The sequence below is a fragment of the Carettochelys insculpta genome, chromosome 1, assembly GCF_033958435.1.
Source record: "Carettochelys insculpta isolate YL-2023 chromosome 1, ASM3395843v1, whole genome shotgun sequence".
Taxonomy (NCBI): Eukaryota; Metazoa; Chordata; order Testudines; family Carettochelyidae; genus Carettochelys; species Carettochelys insculpta.
The window spans coordinates 141,649,443-141,673,882 of NC_134137.1; the positions used below are offsets into that span (position 1 = coordinate 141,649,443).

The following is a 24,440-nucleotide window of genomic DNA, read 5'->3' on the forward strand; positions in this document are numbered from 1 at the left end:
GATTTTGTGGGGCAGATCCACTTTTTCAGATCTGCATTTGGATCTCTATTTCCAGATCTAAATAAGTGGTTCTGCTCCATGAAAGTACATCAACTAATAAATTATTTTGTTGGTCTTTAAAGTGCTACAGGACTGCTTTTCTGTTTTGTGAAGACACAGACTAACACGGCTACCTCACTGACTATGAAAACAGCAGTCTTGCTTGAAATGCATTCCTTCCACAAAGTATCCATATGCCCAGGAATCTTGAGGAACTGGAATTCTTTTTACTGTTAGTAAAGTGGATATATTAGCAAATAGTCAATCACCTGACCCATCCATCTGGAAACTCAGTTAAACTGTAGACGTGCCTGTCCACAGTTTTTTTTTTGTGTTCTCCAGAATTTAACCTGTCAGTTAATAATTAAAATTTCTAGATTCACTGTTCCTGAAGACAGATTTACTATGCAAATGAATTCACATTTATCTTGTTAAATTTCTAGACAGAAATAAAACCATAAACAGAAGCATAAACTTCCTCCTTTAAAATCAAAAAAGCATTAATGTAAAAGTCTAGCTTTATCCCCTTACCCGTCTATGCTAACAAAAAGTCTTCCTCAGAAAAATGTCATGATTTTATCTCACTGAAATGTGATTATAAATACAAATGAACTTTTGATTCTGAAAATGTATGTGAAGTTGGGGCCAAGAGTAAGAAAACAGATATTTAAACTGCTCCTTATGTTCAAATCAGAAGTTTTACTTCACATGAGGTTTAATGTAAATAACCAATAGCATTTTACAAATAGAATTTTTTCCTATAAATAAATACATCCAACGATATTGCAATTTTTAAGTCTGTACATATCCCATATGTCCTACTTATCAAATGGCTAATTTTCTCCTATTTGTGACCTCTTCAAGTGGCTTGCTTTCTTCAATCACATGGCAACACTGTTTCAGCTCAGCAGTCACAGGATATATGTATTCAGTTTTCACTAGAGCTAGCTGGCTAAGAAAAAGCACTCTTGTGGAAAGGTTACCTCTTCAGGGTTCTTTCTCGAATTCCCCTAGGGCACATGTCATAGTATGAGTTTTCTCCCTTTTCCATTTTGCCTTTATTAGATTTAAAGGAGCCTGATACTGTTAGATCATAGCTATCTCTAATAACCCTATTGGATATGCTACTTAATTTGGTTTCTAATAATTAGGTAGCATACTGGACTCTACACCCAAGAATGAAGGCAAGTTCCAAAAACAGGACTTTAGGGAAAACAGCTCTCTCTCTCCCCTCTCCCCCTATATGGGTATGTCTACACTTGCATTCCTCTTTTGAAAGAGGTATGAAAAAGAGGTAAATCAAAATACAAATGAGGTACAAATTTGCATATCTGACACCTCATTTGCATATTATTTCACAATAGCTTCTTTCAAAAGAAGAAAAGCAATGTAGACACGGCTCTTTCAAAAGTAAACCCCATCTTCGAAAGAATCCTTCTTCCCTTTATTTAATGGGAAGGATTCTTTTGAAGATGGGGCTTACTTTCAAAAGAGCTGCGCCTACACTGCTTTTCTTCTTTCGAAAAAAGCTATTTCGAAATAAGAATACACAAATGAGGTGTCAGATATGCAAATGTGCACATCATTTGCATTTTGATTTACCTAATTTGCATACCTTTCGAAAGAGGAATGCAAGTGTAGATGCACCTTCTATGTATAGAGAGATAGATAGATAAAACAAAGTGTGCTGTGTATCCATGTACAGCTGCAAATTCATGTGTACTCACAACATTGAAACAGGTAAAAATAACACTACCAGAAGTTTTCACCACTCCTATTTTTTCCTTCCAGATGTTTTTCAAAAATTCTAAATCAAACTGATTTTTATAAGAATCAGTAAACAATGAGTGGTTATTTACAATGAATTACTATATTCAGATAACAGTGCAAATATTACCCTGATTCAGCCATAAGTACTCATTGGGAAGATATAATTTGGATAACTTCCTTACATTATTATTATTTTGTAGATAAAAATCAAAATACATACCAAATGGGAAAATAAATTATATTAAAATCTATAAGAAGGCCCCAACCTCAAAATTTCTTAATGTTAACCAAATTACGATTCTACCAAAAACAAATAAATCCATCAGAAACCCTGCTACCACCAAGTAACATGCTAAAAATTCATGTGAACTCATCCTCTTTAATCTCTAATTTAGGGGTCCAGCACCTGTCGTCTTCCCACTAAACTCTTCCTGTTTGCTCCACGCCCAAGTGACTCAGTGAGATGTTTAAATCACCCTCTGAGGATGGCCTCTGAGTGCATCCAGGTTCATGTGAACCCTACATTTGATCTTCCTTCAGTGATTGGCTCACATATTTACCCCAAAGTAACAGCCAATTTAAAAAAATATCTTCAGTAAAACCAGGTTTATTTAACTAAGTGAGAGAATTAAATTTAAGTTAAACAAACATCTTCCAACAGACCATTTGTCCATCTTCATCCAATTCACTCTACACAAATATGCTTCAAAGTTCAGACGTAGACTACTATATTATTCAGTTACCACACAAGCAACAAAGAAATCAAAATGTCTTTAAACAGGTTTTACAATTTCACTTGTAATCAACAACTTCAAACATTTCCAAAGATGAAGCTGTACTAAAAAAAAGCCCCGTTAGAAGGGTGGTAAGTGGCTATATGGAATGAAGTTAAACTCGCTTTTGAGATCTTATATGATGATGTTATTTTACTAATTTACATTTACTTAAGAAAGGATGGACTACTACTAAATGTGAATACAGGTTGAGTCTCTCTCATCCAGAACTCTCTCATCTGGCAACCTCCATAATCTGGCATTATTTTAGTTGGCCGGATGACCACTTATTTATCATGGGTGTGGCCACCTTTCCTGCGGTCCCATAAAATTTGTTTACAGCTACCAGTCCTGGCTTTCAGTGTTCTGTGCAGTTATTTAACTGTAATTTACCCCTAAATGTCTTCTAAGAGCTCAGTAAACAGTGCAAGCACTGGTAATGTACTAGAAAACATTGACCTCCCATCGTTTGGCAAATTCTCTCATCCAGCACCAGTCAGGTCCCAAGGGAGCTGGATGAAAGAGGTTCAATCTATAGCTATCTAACTTCCCATTACTAATCCTTTTCACATTTTAAACCATTTACTTAAATATATGAAACTAACATTCCTTGATATACCTACACTGTAGACATCTTCCTTTATGTTTTTCTCCTTTCAGTTTTTTGTATATTCTAAAATCAAGCAAGTAAATACTGTAGGTAGGATTTTGCCATGCTTATGTTTTCTCCCTCTTTTCCCTTTTACACAATCTTTCTTCTTTCTGTCCTGCCCTGATTATTAAATCAAAAGTTTAAATTTAATCTCGTTTATACAAAATATTGAACAGACAATATTTAATAATTCCAATTTGGAACAGATAACCAGGGATTAGATCTTCAAAGTTAACACCTAGCCAGGCTAACTGAGGAAAATACATTAAAAAAATACTATTGTCCCCTTTGTAGTGGTGCTGTAGCTCACTCCAACAAGGACAGAGTTAAAAGCAGGTGAGAGGAAGACTGTGCAAATTCGGCCAATCCGGCCAAGGAGCAATCAATCAATCAGGTCCTGGCTGAGCCCTATAAAAGGCTGAATAGCTCAGAGGAACGCACACTTGCCCTGATCAGCAAGGAAGATGCAGCTGGGTCCTAGGACGGGAGGAAACCAGGAGCACCTTGGAGGGCTGGGCAGGCTCAAGGGAGCAGGAGACGTGCTGTAGCCGGATATCTGCCAGGCTCTGGGTTTTTATAAAAGGGATAAGGAAGTGACCCACAGGGAGCATGGCCAGCAGAGGGAAGAGAAGGGCAGAACATGGAGGCTGGCAGAGGGTCCCTGGGCCAGGAACCAGAGCAGTGGGTGGGCCTGGGTCTGCACCTTGCACCACACCTTGCCACAGTGGAGCATGGCCATGATAGACTGCGGCTTGCCACTGAGGCAAGGGGCTAGACTTTGGGGCTGAAGTTGGCCACTGGGAGCTGGAAGACTGCTGATACTTCAGAAGGCAGCGATCAGAATGCGGGAACTGACAGAAGGCAGAGGACGTTGTGGATCAAAGGAGTGATGCGGGTCAGAGTTAGAGAGTAGAGACAGGAGAAGGCAGTGACGACAGGTGAGACACTGACCGAAAGGTGGCACACTCCACTAATTCCCTCCCAGACTCACCAGCAGGAGGCACTGCTGCTATAAGTCCAATGAGCTATATTCTTATATTAACCAAACATGGTGGTAGATAGAGTACCAAGATTTGTACTATGTGGTATGGCATGGTACACAAACCATAACAGAATGATGCAATATATCACAAAAGGGGAAGCAATTACAGCATTATCTGAAGTACATGTCATAATATGGTATTATTTTGTATCTATGGATGTTCCATGTTTTCCAACCAACTGGGAAGTTCTGTTAATTTTTCTTGCTTCTTTTTTCTTCACCTTTTTTTTTCAAATAGGAAATAACTATTATTGGTAACGGTTGTAAATACTGACTACTGGATAGAAGATGAAAAGCAAAATAAACAAAAAATAAAACTGAAAAATGATCTAAGAGAAGCAAATTGAAATGGACAAGAATCAACTTCAGATGTCTTCATCATTCATCACTGACTGACTAATCATAGATGTCAATGAAATTAACAAATTTGAAACAAACAAACAATAAAAAATGTGTGTACAGGATGCAAGTATTGGAAACATAGACACTTCTTACAAGACTAGTTCAAGATTTTCATTTAAAGTTATCTAAAACAGCACAAATTAAAGCAGAATTTTGTCCATATTCCCTGGATACGTCTCTTCAGTCCCAGTGGATTCCACTGAAACCTTGGTGACAATAATTAGTTCAATTGGCTGACAAGCTAGGGATAGTTTTTACTGAACAAGATGTTGCTACTGTGTCCTCATTTGCTTTTTTTGATCAATCACAACATAACCTGAAGAAGTTCCAGAATAAAGAAAGTTATTATGACCTGACTGGAGACAGCATGTCCCTCCTTGATTGTTCTAGGGATTGTGTGCTATTATTTTGTACGGGGCCTTTTATATAAAGTTAGCTATCATGCTTTAAAGCCATGTGATGTCATCTATTCATTCTGGTGTAAAACTAAGTCTGAAGTTCCTGGCTCCATTTAAATCAATGGTAAACTCACATTGCTCATCCAAAAAAGAACAAGGTGGAAAGTAATTTATTTCATATTTTCTTCAGTCAATACTATCTTTGCCAGCAGGACATATTCAGAATGGAACACTTAAAACAGTGCTACAGCTGCCAAAAGGAAGAATTTTTTATTTATTTTAATATAAGTTGAGTAAATATTTGGAGAAATAAATGATTTTGTAACAACTAAGCACACAGGATCTGATTAGGAAACAAATATTTTCTGGTGTTCCTGATTGAGCCTATTCTTCCAATTCTTTAATCTTTTGTAAATATACATCAGATATTTTCTGAACAACAATCTGCTAAGACTGCTAAAAGGATAAAGTGAACTTTTTCTGCAGTAAAATCCCCTTAAAAATTAATGCATGTTTCAGAGACCTTTTTTGAAGGATAAGCGAAGTGACATCCCAGGAAAACTGAGATGGTATTATTCCCCATATATATTTAAAAAGTGAAGCCAGCTCCTTTCTAGGTCAGAAGTCCCAAATTGAACAAATGATTCTTTGGATGGCAAGTCACAATATGAAGACCACGACACACACTGATACTGCATTACCTGCTCGCTCCTTGCATGAGATCCAACAGTGTAGCAAAATATGCAATAATATTGCTCTCTGAGCATTTTGTGCTTATGACAAAAATCAGTACTGTAGGTCTTCTATTAAAAAAAGGAAACTGCTGGAGCTCATTGTTGCAACTATAGCATTCTGGAGTTAACCTTTTCTAGAACCAGGAAGAACAATTAAAAGAAAAAAAATAAACGCTCAATGTGGGCTCAATTTGGGGCCTGTCTTTCCTGACAAACAACCTTTTAGGACATCCAGCTGACATTCATCTAAGACAGGGGTCTGCAACCGAACTAGTGAAAAGAGACATTTTTTCTAATTCAGTTACAAAATCAATACTTCAAGAGCCGCAATGCACATGAATATGAGTCAGTCCTTAATGTCAAACTGTACTTTGTCACTCCTAATTTAAGAACAGCATGCATATAATGATTTGTCACTTAGAAATGTTACCCCATCTCCAGGCTTTACCCACCTCAGCCCTCAAATCTGCTCCCATCCCCAAGTTTTACCCCCATCCCGCAAATCCGACACCCCCCCCATCCCCACGTTTAACCTCTTCGGCCTCAATCTGCCCCCACTCTATCTCCAGGATTTACCTGCCTCAGCTGACGAGCTCTGCATGTTACTGCTGCTTCCCCTGCCGCCTTCTTCTCCCTGTGGCAGCACAGCTTCAGCAGGAGCAAGTTTGTCTGTCCCTCCCCCCAGCTCTCCTGCAGGCTGACTTCCCTCATGTGCATTGCGTGAGTGGCTCCCTGCCCTGCCGGTTTCCCCCCTCTGCAGCTGACTGCTCCACTTCCACAGCCATATGTGAAGTCAGTGGCGGCTGTGCTCAGAGCTGCAAATGGCTCATTAAAGAGCCGCATGCGTCTCCAAAGCTGCAGGTTGCCGACCTCTGATCTAGAAAAGTGAACCCAATGCAGAGATAGTTTAAGGTAATCTAGAACATTTGGTCACACAAGCACAAGACCTTCCCTGTCCATTTCTGAACAAGTTTTGTCATAGACAGAAAATTACAGTGATAGAGAGAGAGAAATTATGAAATGGTCTTTCAGTTTTTTTACTTGGTGCCATGACAACAAATACTTTACCATCTACCTCACTTTAAAAAATCCCTTTTAAAATGTTATCACACTTGAATTAAAATATAAGCACCAACTGTAGTCAATTAAAACAAATTATTCAATAGGGAATTTGTACAGATTAATCCAAGAATATTTTCAGATTCAGGTGAAAGGTAAAGCTGAGCAGTTACAGAAAGCCTTAGGGCTATATACATGAAAAAAAAATGGTGGAGGCTGCACATTATCTTAAGTTTGTCCAAACGTTTTATTTTCTCTTCTTGATTTCTTCCTTTTTTAAAAAAAGCCAAAAAGCAACCCCTTTTTAAACCAAAAACATGTAATTTTAAAATACTTTTCTATATACTTTGAGAATGTGAAGACATATTTTAGTAAAGAATATTCTATTTTGCATCTTACCTATTATCTTTGTTTACCTTCTCCCTGCAACTGCCTATTGTTAATCAGACTGATTTTAAAGCAGTCTAATTGGTGGCATAGCAATCACGTGACAAAATAAGACATCTTTACCATGTGCTATTATTCTTAACATAGATACAATTGGACATATAGCATGAAGTGATTTACAACTAACAACAGTAGATAAAACTAGAGTTAAGATAACTTAAATTCCTATTATAACTCATTGTTTACATATGCTAAGTTTCCAAAATATTCAATTTTTGGACTCCTATATGGCTTTGTGTGTCCAAAATATATTACACATACATATACACACACACAGATGTAGTGTATGTGTCTGTGTGTATACAAACACACCACACCCTTCTCATGAAAGGTAAACACACACACACACTTTTCATGTCAGGGATGCGGTATGTTTGTACACACACAGACACATACACTGCATCTTTCATTCTTCAGAGACTTGACTAACTTGACTTAAACACTTGTATTCTGGGTGGCACATAGGTCATTACAAGTTTCTGCCAATTTACTGTCTCAGGACAAAACTTCTAGCCGACACCATGAGTAATCCAATTGTCCTTCAATCTCAGTAGATCTTCTCCACATTGTCTGAGATCTTCCCCTTTTGCATTTTCCTTGTCAGTTCCATTTGAGAACATGACGAACTATGCTGGGTGGTGCTTTTTTGAGAGTGTGGCCTAGTCATCCCTGCATACTTCTCTTGATTTCAATGTCAAATAGTTCTTCTGCTCTGTTCCAAAGCTCCTCCTTTGTGACTGAATGTTGCCATTTTATATGAAGGACGTATCTCAGGCAGCTGTTTATGAATGTCTGTAGCTTGTGATTTGCATCCATACAAGAGCACACTCTTCACGTTTGTATTAAAGGTCTGCAGTTTCATCTTCACTGATTTTTTTTTTTTTGTGATCTCCATATGGGATGGAGAGTCTTGAATGAAGCTGTTGCTTTTCCTATTCTGGCACTGATATCCTTGTCTCTTCCTCTGTCTCATAATACTCTCCAGGTAGGTGAACTACTCCACATCTTCCAGGTCATCCCCTGGAAGATGGATGGGAGGGAGGGAGGAGGAAGTTCCCCTTAAGCAAGTGTTCTATTATCAGTGGCTGCGTGTACACTACAGTAATCTTTCAAAAGATGATCTTCCAGATCTCTTTTGGAATCTCTTCTTTCGAAAGAGCATGTCCACACACAGAAAAGTGGATCAAAAGAGCAAGCTCCACTTTTGAAAGAGAGCATCCACACACACCCCACTTTTTCGAAACAATGGGCCAGGGTTCACAAATCCAGCACCATGAGGACCACTCTTTTGAACAAAGGGTCCTGGAGCAGAGAAAGAACCCCCCCCCCAGTTTTCAAAAGCCCTTTTTCCTATCTGGTAATCAGAAGAAGGGCTTTTGAAAACTGTTGGGGTCTTTGGGAAGGTCCCGTCTCCACGGGCAGTGCGCGATTCAAAAAGCTACACTTCTGAATTGCCGCGGCTGCCATTATGCTAAGGAGGCACTGCATATTCACTGCAGAGCCTCATTAGCATCTTTCGAACCCGCTCATTAACATGCCCCTTTTGAAAGGAAGGGGCACGTGTAGACACAGGGTTCAAGAGAATCTTATTGGACAGTTTTCCTGGAATAGACAGGAATGTGTCCAGTTCTTGCATTCCTTCAAGTTGCCTTTCTTGGACACTTAATAAGGTAGCCATATTTCTAGTCTTGTGGGATCTACTAATTGACCTAAACATATTATACATCATGTTGACTGATGTTTTACTACCTGCATTGATTACTTCCGTGGAGATGCTGTCTCGTACAGGTACTCTTCTGCTTTTCAGATGGGCAATGACTTTCCTGATTTCTTCTTTTGTAGATCTGTTGCTGTTAATTTACAGAGATATATTTTCAGGTAGTAATTCCAGAGGTTCCATGAGGGCAGGTGGATTCAGTAGGTCTGCAAAGTGTTCCTTCTATCCACTGAGCTGCTCACTTGGGTTTCTTAGCTCATACCCATCACTTGTCCCATACTGGCTGATCCACTGTAGACCATAACCCAGAGAGCTTCCTTGAGATGTCATACAGGTCTTTCAAGTTTCTCCATCCTGCAGCTTGTTCTGTTTCTTGTAAAAGGTTTTCCACAAAGTTATTCTTGTCCCATTTTACAGCCTTTTAAACTTTTTTGTTGGCTTCTGAACACAGTTTCTGGGCTTCCACATTGGCTGCTCTTATTTTGCTCTTAGTGGTGAGGTGGCTTGTGTCTCTCCATGACCCAGAGAGGTATGCCAGCAGGAGCTACAGCTCCTGGAAGGGTCACCTAATCTAGACAGGTCAAAGGGCAGAGACCATACAAATTTGGATCACCTCTCCCCGAGTTGTTAGGGTTAACAACTCTACCCACAAAGATCAAAAGTTACAGAAACATCTATACAGAAACCGACAAGGAAGGAGCTGGCAATCTGTGTGGATTGAGTATGAAGTATGGCAGGGAAAGTCAAAAGGAAGATGACCTGAAGATGACCCTTCCCTCACCCAGGAGAGCCACCCAGTTTGGTACTTGGAATGTTCAAACTATATATCAAGTGAGGAAGACAACAGAGATAGCTGCAGAGATGAAACATTATGAGCTTGCAGTTTTGGGCTTGTGTGAGATAAGATGGACACAATTTGGGCAGCTATGCCAGGTGAAACTCAGTACATCACATGCGGAAGGTGTGGGCTTGATGTTATCAAGAGAGGCATCTGGTGCTTTAATGGAGTTCACAGCACAATTACTATGCACCATCACAGTCAGACTCTACAACACAGTGAGAGAGGTACTGATTGTGTAATACTATGCACCAACCAATGAAGCATATAAGCAACGTAAAACAGACTTCTTTGAGAAATCACAAAGTGGTGTGAACCAGAAAGTGGAGAAGGGTATCTTGATTTTGACTGGTAACTCCAGTGCAAAAATTGGAAGCATAAATACACAAAGAGAACAGACTATGGGGAAAGAAGGCCTGGGCAACCTGAATGAAAATGGAGAGTGCTTTGGTGACTTTTGTTCCTTCAATAGATTGCTAGTGGTAGTGTTTTTCCACAGTCAAAACATCTATTGGAAGAAAGATGGGAACTCACTCCCCTTTCCTTCCCTAGCCTCACACAATTAAGATTGCAAATGCAGAGCCTAATCTGCATCTTTGCACATTAATTCTTATTCATAGGAACAGTTTCCTTTAAAAAACAAAGCAAAACAACAACAACAACAACAAAAACCAAATAACACTATGCATAGGTAACTACATGAAATATTGCTTTCACAGGAACATTTTCTGTTTCAACTTTTTAGAATCTCAACATTTTAGAGAAAAGGCTGAAAAACAATGAAAACATTTCATTGCATTCTAAATTTGTCATAAAAATGGGATTTATTTTTTCATCTACCCAAAATTTCCTTTTCTCATGATGTATCATACTACTGTATGGGCTTGTCTACACTGGCCCCCAGCTTTGACGGGGCATGGTAACAGGACGACGGGAGATTACTAATGAAATGCTGAGGTGAGTATGAGGAGTAAAGCGACTTCGAAGCAGCGCAGGCACTTCAAAGTGCCCGTGGCTACAGGCATGCCGGCACTTCAAAGTTTGAAGCTTCAAAGCTGTCACGGGGGAGAATTAGCCTAGTAATCTCCCCTTGCCCTGTTTAACATGCTCCCTTCAAAGTTGGGGGCAAGCGTAAACCCAGCCCATGTGATCCATCTAAAAGTCTAACATTCTTACTGTGATATTTTGCTTATTTGTGCTGCTAGCTCTTCTCCCTGCCTCTCATTTTATTCCCTTTTTCTGTCATCCTTCACAATTTTCTTGCCTTCCCCTGTCCATGCTGCATGCATCCTTGGCCTCCTACACACTCACAAGCCCCTTTTCCTTGCACTGCTTCTCACCATTCATTATTTTTATGATGCTTCTCCCTCTCACATTCTTTCTGACTAGGTTTTCAAGCCACATCCATCACCATAGTAATCTAAATGCTGGTCTTATGCTGCATCTTCCCCCCTTCCCTCCAACCTCTTTCCAATGATTTTACTGGGTTCTTCTGCTACTTCTGAGTGTGCCATCAGCACAGTAAGGTGGACTAGACTCCTGATCCCTGAAATACCAACTCTTTTCCATCTCACTCTGACACTAGAATGACCCAGTAAACCAAGCAGTTTATGAATACTGTGTAACTATTGGAGGGAAGCAGAGATCACTGAGTTAAAAAAATACAACAGATTGTGAATACACACTGTACTGTTTAGGGTACCTACTTAACCAAGTGTGTGTTACCCATTTCTTTCATGAGTCATATCCAGTGGTGCATGAATAGGCGCCTTGAGGACAAATATAACCTCTTCGTGCAAGGGCTGCCTATCTCTATTTCCAAATCATTTGTAACTCATACACTGAATCTGATGTCAGGAAGCTCTTCAAGATTTCAGCACCCTTTTTAATAAAACAAAAGGTAACATTACCACTCAGACCTCTGGCAACTTGATTGAATTTATAGTTGATTTGATCATAATCCTTTAAGACTACAAAAGCAATTCTTCACTAGAAACCTTTGTTGCTTTTGAGCGCAAAAATGTGCTCAAAGAAAATAAAATATTCATTCCACCTAGGAAGGATGAAGCAGACAGTGTAAAGAATCAAATGGATTTTTAAAATGTTTTTGGTGTAGCCTGATGCTCTGCAGTCCTGGGAATCACAAATCATTGCCTCAATCCTCAAGAGAAACTGTCATGACAATGATGACTGGGAAAGTAGAAAGGTTGGAGGAGCTATTTACCATTTGTTGTAACCGCTACAGACCTAGTGATCAGCAGCCCTTTGGAAGCATGCTTTATGTTCAAATGTTTCATTTGTAGTGTGAAAAATACTTTAGGAATACTATCAGTAATGCTACATTATTAACTATGAGTCAACAATCTTACTTTGTTGCTTCACAAAAAAAAGTGAACATCCTTCTGGGATGTACGAACAGGAGCACTTTAAGAAGACACAAGAAATAGAGGTTACTTATCTTCAACTGGAGGTCCTATGAGATGTGAGGTCCCTCTCTGCATTTCTCATGTGGGATACAGACATATACTATGCACCCGAGTCTGCAGTATTTTGTAAGCAGTCTGTTGGCTCACACATAACACAGTAGCTTTCCATGTGCTCTGAACTGACACCACCAAAAGCAGTGTGGACCTACACCTCTCCTCTTTCCCATTCATACTACAATTCAATCTGTAGCAGAGGACATTGAGAGAGGTTAGGGACCATGCATAGGGACCATGAATCTCAAAGAATGCCCAGTTACAGGTAAGTACCCTCAATTCATTTTTCAAGTGATAGCCCCCATCTGCATTCTATGTGTGGGAGATTAACAAGCAGCAGTAACACAGGAGCAGCTGTGAGGATGCAGCACTGATAGCTGGCTGTGGTACTGCTGCCCCTACAGCTTTAGCCACAGTGGACGAATTGACCAGAGCACAATGTCTTGTGAAGGTATGCAAAAAGCTCAAGCTAACTGCCCCGTACATCTCTAGGAATGGTGAGTCTCTCAGAGCTAGTAAGCTAGTGGAATGAATCCACATCCCTTTAGGTTTTATATATTTATAGTCTGTCATGTCCGACGATGACATCTTGAGCTTGCACAGGCTCATCGGTTGTGGACTCACACGTGGCTGAGGACTCCAAGCTTTGAACGACATGGGCGCTCACAGTAGGGGCAAGGGAATTGTCCTGGCTCTGTTGGTGCAGCTGCTGCTGCTGCTTTCTTCCTCTCACGAGCATCAATGAGGCGTACGTTGTCATATGCGTGTCCTTTAGGAATGGGAGATATACATACATATCTCATAGAGCTGGAAGGGACCTTGAGAGGTCATCAGGTTCAGTTCCCTACTTTCCCAGCACAACCTTTCACCATCCCTCAAAGGAGGTTTTTTTTAAATCTAAACTGCCCTAGAACCTTGAGAGGCCCACCTCACACACTGAAATCATAATCATGGATTTAACAGGCCAATGCTCTCACCACTGAGCTCTCCCTCCTAGCTGGTAACAAAGGGTAATACAATCTGAGACCCATTTTGAAAGTATCTGAGTCAATATAATTTAGCCCCTCGATTGCTCTGCTTTGGAAGCAAGTAGTTTAGGTATTTTTTTAATATCTTTTGTTCTTTGCACATAAAAAGCCCAAGGCCTTCAAACATGCAGAGAATGCTGCCATCTCACTTCATGACTGCGTCTACACTACAGTTCTGTTTTGAAAGAACGTTTTTCAAAATGGAACATCAAAAGATGCTCTTTCGAAACAGAGCGTCCACACACACCAGCGGGGATTGAAGGTTCGGTCCCTTCTTTCTAAAGGCCCCAGGCACACATGCCAGCTCACTCTTTCGAAAGAGCAGGGGCAGGAAGTACTACAGGCAGGGTCTCATGGCGGACGAGCCCTTCCAGTGCCATCATCCGCCATCCCCTTAAAAGGCCCCCTCCCCTGGACCTCAGCCTGCACATGCCAATAGCCAGCAACCCTGTCCCCAGGCAAAGCGAGAGAGAGAGTGAGCGAGAGGCAACAGAGGTGGCATCCCGGTCCCCCATGGACCCCGAGCAGCACCCCCCCCGGCCGCAGTCCTGGCCGCTGTACTGCAGGGCTCTGGGTGGCCACCACGGTAGCCACCCTTCTGGACGCCATCCTCAGTGTGCAAGGGCCCCAGCCAGTTCCCCGGGTCATCAGACGTCTGTGGAGCTTCCCTACAAGCAGTGACTAGTGGGACCGGCGGGTGCTGGAGGACTGGGGTGACAACCGGTGGCTACAGAACTTCAGGACGACCAAGGGGACATTCCTGGAACTGTGCCACTGGCTCGCCCCAGTCCTCCAGCACTAGGACACACACCTGAGGCCAGCTCCCCCTGCACAAAAGGGTGGCCATTGCTCTATGGAAGCTGGCCACCCCGGCCAGTTACTGATCCATTGGCCACCAGTTCAGGGTGGGCAAATCCACCATCGGGGTTGTCGTCATCGAGGTAAGCCGTGCCCAGCGCACACCTAGACTGCTTGTGGGGGAAGGAGGGCAGCCTGGCGATGGGCAACATTGGGAGAAGGGTGGGCACCCGGGGTCAGGGGCGGGGATGGGGACGGGCACGGGCAGGCATGGGCATGGGCGGGCATCCTGGGGCCAGGGGCAGGGATGGGGACAGGCTCAGGCGGGCACCCCAGGGCCAGAGACGGGGATGGGGATGGGCACAGGTGAGCAAGCCGCACCCCACCCCATGCTCACAAGTGCACCCCCCTATGCCCTGCAGGTTGTCTGGGCAATCAACAAGGTGCTCCTGAGGCACCTGGTGTGCATCGGGGACCTGGACGATGCCATCTGGGGATTACAGGAGATGGGCTTCCCCAACTGCTTCGGGGCCCTGGATGGCACCCACATTGCCATCTGGGCCCCGGAGCACAGCCGTGGGGCGTACGTCAATTGCAAAGGCTAACACTCGGTGGCCCTGCAGGCCCTGGTTGACGCCAACAGCCGGTTCCAGGACGTCAATGTGAGCTGGCCCGGCCGCACCCACTACACAAGGGTCTTCTAGAACTCAGGGCTCGGACATCATATGGCCGAGGGGAACTTCATCCCCGCGGTGGGAGCTCCCCATCGGGGACACGACGATGCCACCCTGCATCGTGGCAGACGTGGCCTACCCCCTGCAGGCCTGGCTGATGCAGCCATACACTGTGCACACCCAGCCAAGCCAGGACCTTTTCAATGAATGGCTGAACCACGCCTGGAACACCATTGAGCGGGTGTTCGGCCACCTCAAGGGGAGATTTAGATGCCTCTGCACCAGGCTGGAGGTGGGCCTGCCCAATGTCCCTGCAGTGGTCGGGGCCTGCTGCACCCTCCATAACCTGGTGGAGGCGAAATGTGAGGCCTATGCCAAGGTGGGGCGCGGGTATGAACAGCCCCCTGCTGCCCCGTGCCACCAGGTCCAGTAGGACGGGGTGCATGTAAGGGAGGCCCTGCACCAGGCCTTTGAGTGGAGGCCATGGTAACCCCCCCCACACCCCCCACCCAAACCCTGAACACACACACACACACACACACCAGCACCAAAGCACAGGGCACACAGGGTAAACCACAAAAATAAACATTTATTATAACAAAAAAAGCCGTGCCCCTCGTTATTCAGGGGAAACTATTTACACGTGTTGGGGGAAGGTGAATGGGGAGAACGATATACAGGTGTGGGGAGAACTATTTACATGGGAGTGGGGAGGTGATGGGGGCTGGGATGGGGGGGCTTCACCCTTCCAGGGGGCTCGAGGGTTGGGAGCTGCGTCGCCTGCGCCCGCCCCTTCCTCCCCGGGTCCAGGGGCCCTGCTGGGGCTGGGCCGGGGCCAGTGGCACAGGGAGGTAGGGGCGTGGCTCGGGCACGGTTCCTGCACCTGTGCTGGGCTTGGCACGGAGGAAGGGGGTGTCTGGGGGCTCGGCCTCCCAACTGGCCAGCCCTGGCCAGCAGGCTGTGGGCCCAGTGGATGAGTCTGGGCGGGGGGAGGTGGGGAGGGATCTGGGCCTTCAGGTTGGCCTCCTTGTGGGGGGGGGTGTTGTGGGGGGAGTGGGATGGGGGATTGGGGCTTGGGGGGGAACCGCTGGGGGGGGATGCACGGGTGAGGGGGGTGTGGGGGACAGTGGAGGGGCGATGAGGGGTGTGGGTCCGGGAGTGACCGCGATGAAGCGGCAGCAGGGTCCAGATGGCTGACCATGGCCTGGGTGAAGTCCTTCAAGTTGGATCCCACCTGGTCCCATGTCTGCTGCTCCATGGCAAGCCACTCCCGCATGACGCCCATCAGCTCTCTGAGGGCAGCCATGTGGGTCGTGTCCCCTGCCTCCTCCCCCACAGCCTGGTGGCGCCAACAGAGGGACTGGCAATGGCTCCATGCTGGCCCTGTCCGAGGCCTGGGCCGCTCCCCCTTGCCCTCCGTAGTAGGGCTCCCTGGGCCAGTCGCGGGGCTGGTCCGGCGGCTGGCTGCTGGAGCTGTGGAGACAAAAGGGGAGAGGAACGGGCCATCAGTCCTGTTGAGGGCCCCTGAGCACACACCCCCATCCCGCCCACTCCACCCCGGCAGTCCTGCAGGGATTGCATCCGGGGTTCCCAATCTGGTTGTGGGAGCGCTGGCTCTCTTGGTCCCTCTGCAGCCCGGCAGCCCGTGGTACTGTTCGGCCTGCATGGTGCTGGTTGCCACACGTCAGCCCTGTGCAGCCAGGGTGGTGGAGTTGTCTGGCCTGCCTGTGCCCTGGGGGTGATATCCCTGCGGGTGGGCTGCGGGACTGTGTGCCCCCTCCCCCGACCCCGTGTCCACCAGCTTGCGTGGTACATACTTGTGGGTCCCTCCAGGAACTCGGATGAGGCGCAGTCAGAGGGGACTGGACTGGATGGGCCTCAAGGAACACCAATGACGAGGGCCCCCTCACTTGAGCTCTCATCATCACTGGTGTCAGGGATCTTTTGGGGGCACCTGCGGGTATCTGGTGGTCTGGGCCAGTCCTTCCCCTTGGTCCCTGTCCCCATCTCGTCTGGCTCGGTTGGGGGGTCGGCAGTGTTGACGTACACGGCTAGGGGTCCTGCCTCCTTGGGCCCAAGGAGGTGGTCCAGTTCTTGACAGGAGGGGCAGCTGGTGGGCACTGTCCCGACCACCTGGACGTGTCCCAAGCCCAACAGTATGACTGCTGGAGCTCCTTGACCTTGGACCTCACCTGGTCCAGGGCCTGGGTGGGATAACCCTGGCTGGTGAGGCCCTTGGCCAGGTGCTCGAAAGAGGGCGTGTTTCGGTGCTGGACCCCTGTCTGCTGCAGGACCTCCTCGTCTTCCCACAGGGTGAGGAGGTCCTGCAGCTTGGCCTCTGTCCAGGAGGGGGCCCGACGTGTGGGGGGCTGGCTCCCCTCCTGGCAGGACTTCCCTCTGTCCCTGGACGGCCTCTGGGATGGGCAGGGGTCCCGGCTGCTGGCCATGGTGCCTGAGGTGCTGCGGCTTCCCCCGGGGCATAGCAGCTGGGATCTGTGCGGGCGACAGTGTGCGCTGCCTGCTGCCTGCACGCTCTCAGCTTCCTGCCTGAGGGCTTCTGGGAGCCTGCGTGCTAAGACGTGGACGGACGCTGGAGCCATAGAGCTCTGCTTGTGCTCTGAGTGGCACTGCCGCCTGCCAGCTGATCGCAGCCATAGAGGACCCGCTCCTTCGAAAGAGGGGGATGCGGAGCACCTACACTTGTTCTCTTTCGAAAGTGTCTTTCGAAAGAGGGCGCCTTTCCCATCCTGGGGGGGAGGACCAACTTCGAAAGAACGGGGGAGTTCTTTCAAAGTTAATTTTAAAAGAGCGCCGTGTCAGTGTAGACGCTCCGCGGCTTCTTTCGAAAGAACTTGGTCTTCCGATCCTAATTTCAAATGTACTTGCTAGTGTAGACACACCCAAGAAGAGGCATGTGATTGTGGCAGAAATACTAGAAGGTGGCTTATTAAGTTAACATGAAATTCTGAAACTACTTTAGGAGTTAATCCAGGGTGGGTTGTAAGGAGAGAGAAGTACGTGAGCATTCCCAGCTTGCTGACTCTGCTGACTGACACTGTAACAACTAGAAAAGCTAACTCCATAGAAAGACAGGCCCTTGGGCATGCATATTTTGGAGGTTTAAGGGGAAGCGGTTAATGGCTACGTCTACACGTGCAGCCAACATCGAAATAGTCTATTTCGATGAATAACGTCTACACGTCCTCCAGGGCCGGCAACGTCGATGTTCAACTTCGACGTTGCTCAGCCCAACATCGAAATAGGCGCAGCGAGGGAACATCTACACGTCAAAGTAGCACACATCGAAATAGGGATGCCAGGCATAGCTGCAGACAGGGTCACAGGGCGGACTCAACAGCCAGCCGCTCCCTTAAAGGGCCCCTCCCAGACACAGTTGCACTAAACAACACAAGATACACAGAGCTGACAACTGGTTGCAGACCCTGTGCCTGCAGCATAGATCCCCAGCTGCCGCAGAAGCAGCCAGAAGCCCTGGGCTAAGGGCTGCTGCCCACGGTGACCATAGAGCCCCGCAGGGGCTGGAGAGAGAGCATCTCTCAACCCCCCAGCTGATGGCCGCCATGGAGGACCCAGCAATTTCGACGTTGCGGGATGCGGATCGTCTACACGGTCCCTACTTCGACGTTGAACGTCGAAGTAGGGCGCTATTCCTATCTCCTCATGAGGTTAGCAACTTCGACGTCTCGCCGCCTAACGTCGAAGTTGGTGCCGCTACTTCGAAGTAGCGTGCACGTGTAGACGCAGCTAATGAGTGACAAAGAAAAACTGATGTCCTACTGAGGTGCAAACTTCAGCACTGTTAAAAAGATCTGACAATCCCCTTTCAGAAATCTAGTTGTGACAGGATGAATGAATATGCTATGAGTAGTCACTAAAGGACAGAAAGTGCTGAGATAATTGATCAGGAGACTCAAAGATTTATAAGTTGATACTCTAAGAGCAGGGATGCCAGATGATTCTGGAGGCAAACTGAGCTGATGAGCTCAAGGGGAGAAATATCTTTATTTTGCTGAACAACAGCTTCTAGTAGTCTCTGGGTTTTTTGTTTTTTTGTTTTTGTTTTTTCGGTGCATCCACTGCGCTCTGTTCAGCAACATGGGGCTAGTCCTCGGTGGAAGAAAGGAGAGCTAGGTGGGTGCAATCTGGATGACTCACACTCTGCCTTGGCACAACTTCCACATAATCTGCAGCATCAGTGGGATGGGAGAGAAAGCATACTCCAGTCAGCTCTTCTAACACACCAAGCTCTCATTAATCTCACTGGGGAGTTTAGCACTCCTAGTAAATATACTGTTCTATTACATGAATGTTGATGTACCGATTACAGAAGGTGATTGCCTGTATGCATAGAGAAATCTTGCTCCTTCCCGCTTGTTTGTATCAAATATCATTGTTTGTTGTCCAATAATATTTGGATATATCTAGACGAGATGAGTGGGAGGAAGGTCCCACAGACCAGACAGATCACTGTGAGTTCTAGCAAACTGATATCCACTCTAGACTCTTGTGGGGTCCAGTCACCACATGAATGCTCCAATCCAAGAGGGAGACACTGATAACTACTGTTGCCTAGTCACTGGGAAATGAATTTTCTCATAATCAAAGCTGTTCCAGAGTTGCATTCCAAACAAGAGAGCCCACAGCTTTGGGCGGAATTGTCACCTTGTCCTTTATGTTGTGCTTCCACAGTAAGTACACAGAGAGAAGCCAGGCTTGTAGACAGTGAAGATGAAGCCTGGCAAACAATGTCACACATGTGCATGAGACCACATGACCAGGAAGGCAAAGGCAAGTTCTGATTGACTTCCTGGATCTGATAGTGACTGGATGTGTGAGATACAAATGTCTCCAGAAGTAGATTATGTCGTGCTGTTGTTAAATCCAAGTCATCTCTATAAAATGTACAAACCTTGTGGCATGCCAGGTGGACTTTTTCTGTGACTGATGCAGACAACCTGAAGGCTGAGCAGGACATAGGCTGCTTTCTGAAAAACTCTGTAGAACAATTTCCATTTTTGGGATGCAAACTGCAGAAAATATGTGGGTAAACTGGGGAAAGTTTGGAGGAGAGCAACAAAAACAACTAAGAACTGAAAATATGACCTACAAGGAAAGATTAGTAGAGTAAGCCCGGCTTTTTCAAAGAGAAGACCAAGCAAGGGTAACAGTCTTCTAGTAGATGAAAGTTTCTTATAAATAATAGGGTGAGAAACTATTTAAAGCTACAGATGACAAGACTAAAAGCAACGGATTTAAACTGAGACAAGACAAATTAACATTAGAATTTGTAACTCTATGGGTAGTTAAGCACTGGAACAAATTAGTGAGGGAGGATGTGGAATCTCCATCACTGGAAGATTTAAGAACAGGTTAGACAAACACCTGTCAAGATGGCTGTGAGGAATGCACTAGATAACACTGGATCCTACCTAAGTGCAGGGGGCTGGGGGGTTCCTCTGAGTTCTACATTTCTACTATTTCAGTGACTATTCTTATGATCAGATATTTTACAAAAATAGAGCTGAAAATTACTAATCCATTTCCAAGTGAAGAAAGTAACTGACTGCTAGTAACTAATACAATTTTCTCACTTTCCTGAACTTGAAACTGCAGCAAAGATTCTTCTCAGAGTGTAGTTGTGTCCACATTCCAAGTAGTTTTCTTCCCCAATGAAACACTTCTTCAGCTATGTATACACCACAGTGATACTTCGAAAGAAGTTCTTCCAGAAGATCTCTTACCCCACCACACTCTTCATTTTGAACAACTCTTCTTTTGAAATAGTACATCCACACACAAAAAAGTGAATCCAAAAAAATCGATCCACTCTTTCAATAGAGTGCATCCACTTAGACCCCGCTCTTTCAAAAGAATGGGCCAGGGATTGAAAAATTCAGCGCCCTGAGGACCGCTCCTTCGAGCAAAAGGCCCCCGGGGTGTCTACACACATTTTTTTCCAAAAGAATCTTTCAGAAAAAGGTGCTCTTCCAGCATCTGACGAAGTGAGTCTTTGCTCACGAAAGCTCATGCTCAAAACTTTTCTGTTAGTCTATAAGGTGCCACAGGACCCTAGATTAGAAGTAGACATCTTGAGGTTTAATGATCTGCTTAAATAAAAAAATCCATTTTTCACAATGTGCCAGCTTATATATTAACATGTACATAAAGGGCAATATGAGAATGTTCCTCGCTGTCACACATGGAACCCATAAAGTTAAGCCTGCTTTATACCAACTATGTAAGAAATAACTATACACAAGTTTGGGTGTTTGAGCCTAGCATAATGAATGCTTGGAAGTTGTCTACCTATTTAAAAGTAGCTGGACAAAGGTATCTTGGCAGCATGTTAAATTGCCTACAATTTTTGTCTAATCAATGTGAACATTTTCAGAGATCTAGATATTTATTGAAATAATATAAATATAACAATTATTTTGCTTTTCTTTTAGGACTCTCCTAAGCTTTGAAGAGATTTATAATTTCTGCCTGTTCATAATTTGATCTCACTATGGTAAACAACATTTTTGGCTGTTGAAGTTGCCAGACCTCCAAATGCTAATTTTGGGGTTTCTTTTATTAAAAAGGTAAAATCCTAAAAAGCTTTGACATAGATCAAAAGTAAAAGGTGATGGATCTGTGATAAGGGACATGATTAATAAAGATTTTAAAAAGGCAATATAACTGATGCCAATCAGCATGGCGTTATGGAAAACGGATCTTGTCAAACTAACCTGATATATTTTTTATGATATTATAAGTGTGATAAGAAATCATAACAATAAAAATTAACATGGATTACATTAAATTGATTAAAAATTAGTTAATTGGTCTCAAAATGTAAATATAAATAAGGAATGATCATTGAAAGAATGTGCTTTCGTGAGGTCCCACAAAGATCAACTCTATGCTATTTAATATTTTTATCGATTAGATGTGGAAGAAAATGTAAAACCATCGCTGATGAAGTTTGGACAAGTGGTAAATAATAAAGAGGTCAGATTACTGATACAGAATAATCTGGATTATTTTATAGACTGGGGAATAGCAAACACTGTATACTACAGCCAAATGTAAAGTCACAGAAGTAGGAAAAAGAAATAATGGAGGACAGATAGATAGCATGAGAGAGTTTATCTTGGGAAGCAGTGTCTCTGAGAAAGATGTGGAGGTCATGGGGGCTAATCAGATGAATGTGAGCTTTGAATGCAATCTTGCGGCCACAGGGCTAATGAAATCTCTGAATATATTAACAGAGACCCCTCGAGTAGAAGTAGAAAAGTTGTATCACTTCTGTATTTCACAGTGCTGCTATTGCTACTGGAATACTGTGTTCAACTCTGGTATCCACAATTCATAAAAAGTGTTCAAAAATTGGAAAGATTTCCGAGAAGAGGCATTAATAATAATTAAATGATTGGACAGTATACTCTAAAGTGAATGATTCATAAAACATAATCTCTTCAGAACGAGGAACTGAAATTTGATAATAGAAGGCTCTTAAACGAACAAAGATATCCAAATACATAAGATCCAATGGTTGGAAGTCAAAGCAGGACAAATGCATACTAGAAATAAGGAACGGAGGGGTAGCTGTGTTAGTCTGGATCTGTAACAGCAACGAAGGGTCCTGTGGCACCTTATAGACTAACAGAAAAGTTTTGAGCATGAGCTTTCGTGAGCACAGACTCACTTCATCAGATGCATCTGATGAAGTGAGTCTGTGCTCACGAAAGCTCATGCTCAAAACTTTTCTGTTAGTCTATAAGGTGCCACAGGACCCTTTGTTGCTGTTAGAAATAAGGAAGTGTTTTAAAATGTAATTAACCATTGCAAGAATTAATCAAGTGTGGTAGATTCTCCATCACTAGAAATTTTTAAATAAAAAATGAATGTATTTATAAAAGAAATGTTCTCATTCAAACAGAAATTAAATTGAGGGAAGTCCTATAACTTGTTATGTACAGGAGGTTAAGCTAGATGAACACAGTGATCCATTCTGGCTTTATAAACCAATAAACTATGGACTTATGGTATTCTGGAGCTCCATTGTGAATAGCTTTTTATTGTAACTACCCACAATTAATGAAAATAAATTCTCACTGAAACAAAGACATACAAACTCATGGAATAAAAAGCAGACATGTAACACTTTAAAGACTAATAAAAAATCTATTAGTTAATTAGCTGTTGTGGGACAGATCTACTTCAGATCTGGAGAGCGTGGTCTGTCCCATGAAAGCTCATCACTTAATAAATTATTTTGTTAATCTTTGAAGTGCTACATATCTGCTTTTTTGTTTTGTGGTGATACAGACCATTGATTAGACTCCTAAGTGTCTAAATGACTTCTGAGATTTTAATATGTAGCCTATTAACTATAATTTAATTATCTTTGCAATATAATTAAAATAAAGCACAGAAGAACTGTCTTACACTGTATACATCTTGCTTTTCAGTTTCACGCACTTTTTTTGTAGCTTCGTTTTCTTTTTGACGAAAATAGCTTTTCTGCAGTAGACCTTCCTGTTCCTGATGAGGGAACTAAGAAGCTCTCCATGTTTTCCTCCTTAACTCTCAAGTTGTAATGTTATAATGCCATCTTGAAGAGCATCCTTGTGGAGTGGTGGCTCCTCAAAGGGGTTGCTCCTAGACAGCTCAGCGAGTAGGAAACCAACATTGCTAATAAACCACGTTCTCCCTTATCCTTCTCAGATATTGAGAAGCTATCTATCAGCTTGATATTCAAATCTGTGCAGAATATTTTAATAAGTCGACTAGATGAGATCCTTTCCTATCATTTTAGACAACATGTATCCTCATGTATGTGCTATGTCAGACATTTTCAGTCTGCATTCATAGAAATTTGACTATTTCACCTTCATCTCTGACCCCCAATTGTCTTAATGAAAATTAATTTTACAATTTTAAAGAGATAAAGGGATGTAGAGACATTTCAGATTCCTGTACGTTTTTTGCCGAACGGTTCCCCTTTATAAGAACTCACTTATTCCAAAATCCTGACAACAACTGACCTTCTCATTACTTGAATAAAAAAGCCAAAAAGCCACTGTTTTGATCACTTTCCAGTTAACAAGATCCAGGAGATCAAAGCTATCCTTCCCTTCAAAACAGAAAAATTAAGCCAAGAGCAATTTGATGAATTCCAAGTAAAAAAACAAAGAGCAAAAGAAAAAAAAAAGATAAGATAAAAATGTACACGTCTGTTTCTGGGGGTTTAAAAGGTTGTTTAAATTATTTATTTGCTTAATTTGCTTTTATGTTATGTTCTATGTTCTCCAAGTTTGAAAACTGCTATCAGAAACGAACACTGTTCTCTTCCCGAAGACAAAGGAAATATTGTATAGGCTTTCCATATCAAATTAAAAAAGTAAAACAAATGAAAGCACAAATTCTCACCATCATATTAAATGGTTCTTGGATAGGTGCAACCAAGAGATAAAAGTGGCAAAAGAATTCCAGTTATAATATCTTGTGTTTACATGCTCAGAATGTTCCAAAGTGCTGATACCTGGAATTGAAATTTTCCATGTTTGATCTGTCTGGGAAC

The 24,440-nt window shown here is 43.6% G+C and overlaps 1 protein-coding gene across 5 annotated transcripts in view; it reads right to left on the reverse strand.

Moving 5' to 3' along the window:
- PUDP (pseudouridine 5'-phosphatase) overlaps positions 1-24,440 on the reverse strand; it is a 151,303-nt gene that overhangs the window by 53,680 nt on the left and 73,183 nt on the right. The window lies entirely within an intron of this gene.